This window comes from Procambarus clarkii, chromosome 30, assembly GCF_040958095.1.
Source record: "Procambarus clarkii isolate CNS0578487 chromosome 30, FALCON_Pclarkii_2.0, whole genome shotgun sequence".
Classification (NCBI taxonomy): domain Eukaryota; kingdom Metazoa; phylum Arthropoda; class Malacostraca; order Decapoda; family Cambaridae; genus Procambarus; species Procambarus clarkii.
This window is the reverse complement of record NC_091179.1, coordinates 13482716-13493355: the sequence shown is the minus strand read 5'-3', so window position 1 is coordinate 13493355 and position 10640 is coordinate 13482716. Positions and strand designations below refer to the sequence as shown.

The 10640-nt window shown below is 41.1% G+C and overlaps 1 long non-coding RNA gene across 1 annotated transcript; it reads left to right on the top strand.

Annotated features, from left to right (window-relative positions):
- Positions 1 to 552: 552 nt before the first annotated feature.
- LOC123765620 (uncharacterized) lies at positions 553 to 5917 on the top strand. The gene is made up of 3 exons (XR_011230022.1): positions 553 to 596; positions 1996 to 2156; positions 5298 to 5917. It is a non-coding gene; the product is annotated as an uncharacterized lncRNA (long non-coding RNA).
- The last annotated feature ends 4723 nt before the right edge of the window (positions 5918 to 10640 follow it).

Below are 10640 nucleotides of genomic sequence, written 5' to 3'. Positions count from 1 at the left end.
AATTATTAGAACTCACACACTTCAATAAGTTAAAATCACTTAATTTGCCATGAACGAGCAATACGTTAAGTCAATGAAAGGACATATTTAACATAATCCATTGTTTTGTCGGTAACTTTGGGTTGTTGGGTTTCTTAGTCTGTTATTGGATATATTGTAGTGTATATTGTAGTTGTCGAGAGGTTATTAACAGTTGTTGACTGACGGACGAATGCTAATTCACAGCCGAATCCATTGCAAATGTTGGTGTGTTGTACCTGTTGTTGTGTTTGAACATTTACAACAGAATGATGTAATTGGTTTGTGAAATAAGATATTGAAAATAAAAACTTTAAACATTTAAGGTGGGGATGATTATTGGTTCATTAAGAGAGTCGTTGGTGTTTGGGGAAGTGAAGGAGTGGCTGTTGGCCATTGATAATTGACACTTCAGACTCGCAAAATGTTGACCAATGGGGTGAGTTTTAGGGTGAATGACAACCAATCAGCGGCCTTGGTTGGTTGGCTACTGGGTATAAAAGGTACGATGAGACTAGCAGCAGGTCAGTGTGTCTTACCTCACTTGTGGTGTCCAGTTCCAACTTCGTCTCTTGAAGGTTAGTTTTGTGTCGAGGATCCAGGTCCTTGTTGCGTTACATCCCCCCCACCTCCCTTAACCCATTATTGCGTTACATCCCCGTGTTCCCCATATTGGAAAAAGTATATAGAGGGGATAAGCATTAGAATTGGCGTGAAATACAAGGTTAAGTTAGCATATGGCTGCGTGTGGCACTATAGGAAACACATTGGCTTGTGATGGTCCTCTACCCCACATGTATCATGCTAGAGGTTACCCCTTAACGTCTGGCTTGCCTTAGTTTTGTGATATTTAAGTGTAAAATTTGGTTGCTGAATGTTAAATTTTAAAATAGAAAATCCGAAAAGCGGTTAATATAATGAATGAACCAAATTTAAACTTGCCGAATGTGTTTGTAGTAAATAAGTAGACTTATAAAAGTGTTAATATTTTGTATATTCATCAATGGTGTTAGTTCATACCATCAACGCTAATTATATAACTTCGTGAAGTATATATTAATCGTACTTTGGTTAGATTAGCATTTCAAAAGGTTGTGTATTAATGATTTTGTTTTATCGGTAACAAGTGAATAAATGTTGCTGGTTATTGCACCTGAAGGATTAATAACCGGTTGTTAGTAGTGAAAAGTACCGGCCCGGTGTGGGGGGGGGGGGGGTCGGGGGTACTACACAAGGCAGTGGAAAAATTGACAAACGCGCCTAGAGTAAAAATCGATGCTAGTCTCCGGATACTTATCTCACAGTAGATTGCTTTAGTTCAAAAAGGTTTTATGTAATATAGGAATGTACGTACTATTACTTGTTACTTGGGACAACGTTAAATGTAGACGGTTAGTGTTACTAGTAAGGAAATAAAGTAAATGACCTTGGTCTTGGCAGTGATGGTACAAGTGTCATTACTGATGCTTGTGTATTGGGTTTGGCTTAACCCCCCCCCCCCCCCCACCAGGAAAAATCGTTGCAGGCTCTGAATTTGAAAGTAACGTAGAAACGTGTAGGTTACCTATAACCCTAGCCTGTAAGGTTAACAAATGGGTTGTTATAGAAACTAGTTAAATAATAAACAAACTAATGTCATCCTTTAACCTTTTCGTAATTAAAAAGAATGAAAAGCTTCAATATTTACGTTAACTTGCCTTATTAAGCATATTGTTGCAGCAGAGTAGTGTAAATGGACTTTGATCGTAAATTGGTAATATTTTAAAAGAATTTTCGAAGGTTTTGCTTAAACTACCGGTGTGGGGTATAGATCTCCGGGGGACCACTACAGTACCCCAGACGGTTAGTTGTTTTTGCAGTTTCTTAAGGAAAAGTAATTATCTACGGTCTCTGCTCCCCGTTGCCAAAAGCAGTCGTTCAGGGAAAGACTGTACATTTTTTCCCGAAGACACGAACTGATATAACCTTTTTTTTCAGTTGCGTGAAACAGTTGCCTCTTCAAGCGGCACCATTGTTCTTGTAACACCTTTCCTGCACTTAAGGTATCCCAGCTTGTATTTGGCTCTAGAATGCAGATTGTCAATCTTGAAGGGCACGGGCAACTCGACACTCCATCCTGTGGAACATCTTGTAACATTGTAAGTAAAATGTTGTAGTTTGATTAGTTTAGTTTTGATGGCATATATAAAAGTATGTGCTTGGGAGTTGCCAAGATGAGTTAGAATAAACATTCATTCTCGTTATACTAAAAATGTTTCAAATACATGAAACGAGGGGCGGCAAGAACAATCTCGGTGCGTGAATACACATGCCTGGAGGTGGGATAAAGGAAAATGTTAGGGCATAATGTTGCTGGAGGTTTGCAGCTATTACTTATGGAGGAGGAAAACTTCAGTTATCGTGAGAAGTGAGTTGAGTTTTAGTGTTATAAATTAAAAATTCCTGTGCATTAAAGATTAAATAGTAAGTGCGAGTTACAAAATCTATTACTTTTATATAATAGAAGGTACATTATGATTGAGGATACATAGCATAGTAATTACTGTGGGGGGGGGGGAAACTCCTAGGGACCTGTACTATATTAAAAATAAAAACTATGAAAAATTAGTCGGTAGGTTCGTAAATCCTAGCTTTTCCTAATGAGGCCCCTCGCGGTCACTTGTCCCTCGATAGAATTCTTGGTGAATCGGATACTTTTGATATCGTTCGCCTTGTGCGTTTTTGTTCTCGTATTGGCATTCTTGGTGATATTTAGCGCCCTCTGATTATTTCGGACTTTGATGGTGCTACATGGCCTTCCCGGTTTGGTGCCTTTTGATAATTACCTTGCCTTCCTAATGAAGCTGTAAGGGGCTGGTTGGGTGAATAGATAAGTTCCACAATCCACCTGCAGGCCAAGCTTGCATTAGCTTGTATTGTTTATACAACGATAATATTTAAATAGTTCTAAGTGAACACTAGTTCTATTAATGGCGGGTATTTAAGTGTACATAGTCCAGCCTAGCACCATAACTATCAACAGGCAATGTTGTTACTATAAATATAACTTAAGTTGTGAATAATATTAATGAGCTTAAATGTAGTTTAAGTACTAAAGAATAAAATCAAATGGATCAAGTTATGAAGTAGAGGTAACAAAGCAAATGTAAAGTTAAAATGTTAGTTTATATATAGATATATAAATTTTAGAGGGTGTCGCCTGACTAAAACTCGTCCCAGACTTGGAACACTTGAGGCGTTGAACCTCTGGGGTCCTAGATTGTCATGTTGTACGATATTGTTACTGAAACATGAGGCGTTGCCTCTATAAAACACTTGTTGGATATTAGTTATACAAGCATATAATTGGCCAATTAATACACGAAACAACATACTGCTGGCTGCCGGCTTCCTTTGTGCCAGACGGAATAACTTGTAGAGTTTAGGCACGATATTTTATATGGGAACTCTAGACTAAATTTTAGTAGGGTTGCTAATTATGGGCTTAATTGCAGTTGCAATACGTTAGACAAGTGGCGGTGGAGATACCTCGTGTGCTCTACTCTAAACTCGGTTATGTCATAGGAATTTTTCCTTGTAGATGTATTGTCGAGGTACTCCCCCCAGTTGTAATCAGTCGTGATAACGATAATTGGATGAGGTGTCCATAGGAAAATGTATGCCAAGAACTGTGATATTCTTTATGCTCAATTAGTATTAAGTTCTAGATATTAATGTTTTTCTTGCCCGAAACGCATTGCGTAATAGTGGCTTTAGGCATTGTATGTACTAGCTCTATCTATATATCAATCCATTAATGTAACATCACTTGTATGTATCGCTTAGTCCAGAGTTTGGCTCGTCCCTGCTTTGAGTGGGGTAGCTTTCAATGAATATAGAGTATTTTGTATGTGTAGACATAAGATTGATAGTTTGATTATAATAAGAATAAAATCTATATATAATTCATAGTACTGGATAGTACTATTGAATGTAAGATTAGATTTAATCTCTACTGGGAATGTGGTGTTCCAATAGTTTATTAAAGATCCTTCTAGAAGCTTCTGGATCCTTGAAATCGCATAGGCAACAAAGATCCCTATGGGTTACGTGATCATAGGTGGCATTTTCATGTATGATGCAGATCTATAATGAATCTGTAGATTGATCTGAATTTGATATTTGATGTAGATATGATATAGAAATAATACTCGTCTTGGATAATATAGGTATATTGGGTAAAATTGTCCTACATTTATTACATAGCCTTGCCGGTTTGGTGCATTTTGATAATTACTTGCTTTTTTTTTTTTGAGATAGAAGAGTTGTTACATTCTTGTACAGCCACTAGTACGCGTAGCGTTTCGGGCAAGTCCTTAATCCTATGGTCCCTGGAATACGATCCCCTGCCGCGAAGAATCGTTTTTTCATCCAAGTACACATTTTACTGTTGCGTTAAACAGAGGCTACAGTTAAGGAATTGCGCCCAGTAAATCCTCCCCGGCCAGGATTTGCTTGCTTTCCCACATTTACTTGTATGGGCGTAGTGTTTTGGGCATGTCCTTAATGTAGAAATTGAAAGTAGGTTAATACTAGGCAAAAAATTACAATGCAAGAGAAAAAAATGAATTGTAGGTATATTCCAGAGGACAGGTAGGAGATAATATAATAACAATGACGGGTTGAATGTTTAAGAAATTAGTAGGGACAATGCAGCATATGGGTAGCCTACAAGACAGGAATGAACACAATATTGTATAAAGTACATAAAGATGGGGAAACGGTAGAAAAATGGAATTTAAAGCTCGGTGTAAGAAAGAACGAAGGTGAAAATAGGTAGATTTTGGTTCTTGAATGATGCAAGTTTGACGGCTTTTAAAATCACTAGTTTCATAGACTAGGTTCCTTTATTTGCAGTGTGTTTAGAGAACAAGTTTGCCCCTGGGATATAAAAGAAATATAATTGTGCTGATAATGGGTCCTATTACATCTGTCCAGGGAATTTCAGATCATGGGTTTCCATTTAAGAAAACGTTTTTGTAAATGTAATTGATAGAAGAATGTGTAGAGGGAATTAATATGTAGCATATCAAGAGATGTAAATAAGGGAGCAGTGTTGTCTGAAAGCGGTATTAATGTGATAGCAGATTTTTGGTGGGTGATGGTTGAAATGGTTTGCAGTGATTGAACCGCAATGAGGATAGCATAATTAAGATAGGGATAGATCGATGCATAAGTGAGTTATGAACACCGTCGGAACATATATTTTATGTATATTAACTTGATAATTGTTTTAATAGGTTTGACGGGCTCTACGTGGATAAGCAGCAGAACGACCTAGCGGTGGAGTTTCATTCGGGTAATGTGGTGCAGCAAGTGACACTGGAGGATCAGTATGGTTTGTTAAAGTGTACAAAATTGTCAGAGCTGGAAAAGTGAACGTAGGATGTTTGGTAAATAGTTTACGGTGAGGTTACTCGTAAGGGCGTCACTTGGTGAGAAATATGTAAAAAAAAGTGGCTAGTGTTGATAATTATGTGCGGAGGAAAACTTAGGTCATGTAGTTGAGAATGGTAAATAACCGTTTGTGAAATAGAATTGCTTAGGTGAAGTTTCTTAAATCTTAGCACCTGTTGTGCTAATGACAATGAATTGAAAGTAATGTCAACATAGAAGTTGCTTGGATATGTAGAATCCAGGAGCATACACATTAGCTTTTATTGTTCATAAGGTAAATTATAAGTGCTAATTAAATACAATGTTTGAAATTGATGTTAAAGTATAGTTCATCTTAGGACTAATAAGGAATAACATAAACAATGTTTGAGGTATGATGTAAAATGTACAATCAAAGGACCTTAAATGTTTTCAATGTCTTTAAAAGAATGTATTAAATGTTAATAAAAAACAAAGGAAATATTATCGTACTATTTGTTAACTTTGATATATAGATGTATTAAATTGTATAAAGACTTAGACTAAGATTGAAGAGTGCAGATAGGATTGAAAGTAAATAGAATGTGATAGTATGAAATGAAAATAGTGGTTGCTACACGCTTTAAGAATCTAGTTTATTGATAGAATAAGATCACACGCACGAATGTTTTGAATAAACATAACTTAATGAAAAATGTTGGTTCTGTGAGTAGGCATACTGGATAAGCTCTTAGTTTATAGACAACATGAATTGCGTATTTCCTGAAAGATAATTTTGAAAGGTAGCAAATATAATGTCGTTAGTTGCGTATTGAGTAGGCATACCTTACAAGGTGTGGGGGCAGTGTAGCATTTGTAAATATTTCATATTTGCTTTTAGTTGAAAAGTGTTTGAATATGGATGGAGGTAGTTATTATATTTTATTTGATAGGTATGTTTTAGACAAAGACGTGTAAACACTATTATTTGAAAGTTGTTGTAGCACCGCAAAAGATTTCATGTGATGTTGCTGTTCCGTAGTTATTGTTATTGTTAAAGATGCATAGGGACTGTAGCCTTGAATGTGTCTTGACATTTTAATAGAAATGTATAGATAATCTATAGTGAATGTTGATGATATAGAAATATATTGACTACTAGATAGTAGTATCTTGTTAATAATGAATAGTTTATAGGTAATGAACAATGTAAGAATAGGCAGTATTTCGCTATGGTTATAGATTAGTAGGGAACACATGGAGTTAGGTATGGAGAATTAGCAGTTTAGTGAAAATATAAGCCTTGTCATCGATAAAATGTATGATGTGAATTAGATATGAATTAAAGGTTGTTAACACGTACTGTTGTGGAAAGTGTCCAAAGTTGGTGTTTGACTGCTAGGGCAAGAGGGACTTTGAGTATGTAACGAGTGGACGTAAGTATGATGGTTTGGGAATACAATACAATACAATATAGAACTGCATAGGGATATGCAGGAATATTGAATAGGAATATTGAATATATATATAAACAGGATATATATAAACAGAATATAATATAAACAGGAATACTGCATAGGAATATTGAAGGATATCCACTTAGTATTAATTCTTCAGATCGAATTCTTCAATTATTTTGGATGCAACGTCAAATTATCAAACCAATCGCTATAGACGTTTCAAACTACCTCGCATTAAACCTTTTCTCTAAAGGCACATTTCCTTACACATGACATCTAGTCTAAAAACTCCTCTGAGATTGCAAAATTGTCTTCATTCACGTAACTATTGGATATTACCAGTTATGCATAAACGAACATGTCTTTATTCACATAATACATACAATCCTGGCTAACTAAATAATTATCAAAAGAAGCCACCAAACCGGGAAGGCTATGTACAACCCTGGATAAGATAACTAAAGAGGCCAGCAGTCAAGAGGAAGTAAAAAAAAAAAAAGAAAACTATGTAAATCCACAATACAATCTCATCTAATCACATTCTCCCACATGTTATATAATTCCCTCTAAAGTAACTCTTACTAAATTCCTTACGTTCCCGCACCTTTTGCCCGCCAGCTGCGATTTTCGCAGGCGGGCAAAAATCGCGATTTTCGCAGCTTCCGGCCAAAAATAGCGCGATTTTCGCCGCTAGCGGCCAAAAATCGGGCGATTTTTGCCGCTAACGGCCGAAAAGTGCTATTTTCGACGCTAGCGGCCAGAAACCATGAGATTTTTGCAGCTGGCGGGCAAAAACCGCGTGATTTTCGCCGCTAACGGCCAAAAACCGTGCGATTTTTACAGCTTGCGGGCAAAAATCGCGCGATTTAAGCCGCTAGCGGCCAGAAACTATGCGATTTTTGCAGCTGGCGGGCAAAAATAGCGCGATTTTCGCCGCTACCGGCCAAAAACCGCGCGATTTTCGCCGCTAGCGGCCAAAAACCATGCGATTTTCGCAGCTGGCGGGCAAAAATCGCGATTTTTGCCGCTACCGGCCAAAAATAGCGCGATTTTCGCTGCTAGCGAAAACGAAAACCGCGCTATTTTCGACGCTAGCGGCCAGAAACCATGCAATTTTCGCTGCTACCGGCCAAAAATAGCGCGATTTTCGCCGCTAGCGGTCAAAAATAGCGCGATTTTCGCCGCTAGCGGCCAAAAACCGTGCGATTTTCGCCGCAAGCGGCCAAAAATCGGGCGATTTTTGCCGCTAACGGCCGAAAACTGTGCTATTTTCGACGCTAGCGGCCAGAAACCATGCGATTTTTGCAGCTGGCGGGCAAAAATCGCGCAAATTTCGCCGCTACCTGCCAAAAACCGCGCGATTTCCGCCGCTAGCTGCCAAAAACCATGCGATTTTCGCAGCTGGCGGGCAAAAATCGCGTGATTTTCGCCGCTAACGGCCAAAAACCGTGCGATTTTTACAGCTTGCGGCCAAAAATCGTGCGATTTAAGCCCCTAGCGGCCAAAAATAGTGCAAATTTCGCCTCTAGCGGCCAAAATCGTGGGAATTTCGCCGCTAGCGGCCAGAAACTATGCGATTTTTGCAGCTGGCGGGCAAAAATAGCGCGATTTTCGCCGCTAGCGGCCAAAAACCATGGAATTTTCGCAGCTGGCGGACAAAAATCGCGATTTTCGCCGCTACCGGCCAAAAATAGCGCGATTTTCGCCGCTAGCGGCCAAAAATAGCGCGATTTTCGCCGCTAGCGGCCAAAAATCGCACAATTTTCGACGCTAGCGGCCAGAAACTATGCGATTTTTGCAGCTGGCGGGCAAAAATAGCGCGATTTTTGCCGCTACCGGCCAAAAACCGCGCGATTTTCGCCGTTAGCGGCCAAAAACCATGCGATTTTCGCAGCTGGCGGACAAAAATCGCGATTTTCGCCGCTACCGGCCAAAAATAGCGCGATTTTCGCCGCTAGCGGCCAAAAATAGCGCGATTTTCGCCGCTAGCGGCCAAAAATAGTGCAAATTTCGCCTCTAGCGGCCAAAAATCGTGCAAATTTCGCCGCTAGCGGCCAAAAATCGCACAATTTTCGACGCTAGCGGCCAGAAACTATGCGATTTTTGCAGCTGGCGGGCAAAAATAGCGCGATTTTTGCCGCTACCGGCCAAAAACCGCGCGATTTTCGCCGTTAGCGGCCAAAAACCATGCGATTTTCGCAGCAGGCGGGCAAAAATCGCGATTTTCGCCGCTTCCGGCCAAAAATAGCACGATTTTCGCCGCAAGCGGCCAAAAACCGTGCGATTTTTACAGCTTGCGGGCAAAAATCGCGCGATTTAAGCCGCTACCGGCCAAAAATCGCGCGATTTAAGCCGCTAGCGGCCAAAAATCGTGCAAATTTCGCCGCTAGCGGCCAAAAATCGTGCGATTTTCTCCGCTACCGGCCAAAAACCGCGCGATTTTCGCCGCTAGCGGCCAAAAACCATGCGATTTTCGCAGCTGGCGGGCAAAAATCACGATTTTCGCCGCTACCGGCAAAAAATAGCACGATTTTCGCCGCTAGCGGCCAAAAACCATGCGATTTTCGCAGCTGGCGGGCAAAAATCGCGATTTTCGCCGCTACCGGCCAAAAATAGCGCGATTTTCGCTGCTAGCGGCCAAAAACCGTGCGATTCTCGCCGCTAGCAGCCAAAAATCGAGCCATTTTTGCCGCTAACGGCCGAAAACCGCGCTATTTTCGACGCTAGAGGGCAGAAACCATGCAATTTTCGCCGCTAGCGGCCAAAAATCGCGCGATTTTCACCGCTAGCGGCCAGAAACTATGCGATTTTTGCATCTGGCGGACAAAAATCGTGCGAATATCGCCGCTAGCGGCCTTAAACCGTGCGATTTTCGCCGCTGCCTGCCAAAAACCGCGCGATTTTCGACGCTAGCGGCCAGAAACCATGCGATTTTTGCATCTGGCGGACAAAAATCGTGCGAATATCGCCGCTAGCGGCCTTAAACCGTGCGATTTTCGCCGCTAGCGGCCAAAAAAGGGGCTATTTTCGCCGCTAGCGGCAGAAAATCGTGCAAATTTCGCCGCAGGCGGCCAAAAACTATGCGATTTTTGCAGCTGGCGGCCAGAAACTATGCGATTTTTGCAGCTGGCGGGCAAAAATAGCGCGATTTTCGCCGCTACCGGCCAAAAACCGCGCGATTTTCGCCGCTAGCGGCCAAAAACCATGCGATTTTCGCAGCTGGCGGGCAAAAATCGCGATTTTCGCCGCTACCGGCAAAAAATAGCGCGATTTTCGCCGCTAGCGGTCAAAAACCGTGCGATTTTCGCCGCTTGCGGCCAAAAATCGGGCGATTTTTGCCGCTAACGGCCGAAAACCGCGCTATTTTCGACGCTAGCGGCCAGAAACCATGCGATTTTTGCAGCTGGCGGGCAAAAATCGCGCGAATTTCGCTGCTACCTGCCAAAAATCGACCGATTTTCGCCTTTAGCGGCCAAAAAAGGGGCTATTTTCGCCGCTAGTGGCCAAAAACCGTGCGATTTTCGCCGCTTGCGGCCAAAAAAGGGGCTATTTTCGCTGCTAGCGGCAGAAAATCGTGCAAATTTCGCCGCTAGCGGCCAAAAACCGTGCGATTTTCATCGCTAGCGGCCAAAAATCTGGCGATTTTTGCCACTAACGGCCGAAAACCGCGCTAATTTCGACGCTAGCGGCCAGAAACCATGCGATTTTCGCCGCTAGCGGCCAAAAATCGCGCGATTATCGCCGCAGCGGCCAGAAACTATGCGATTT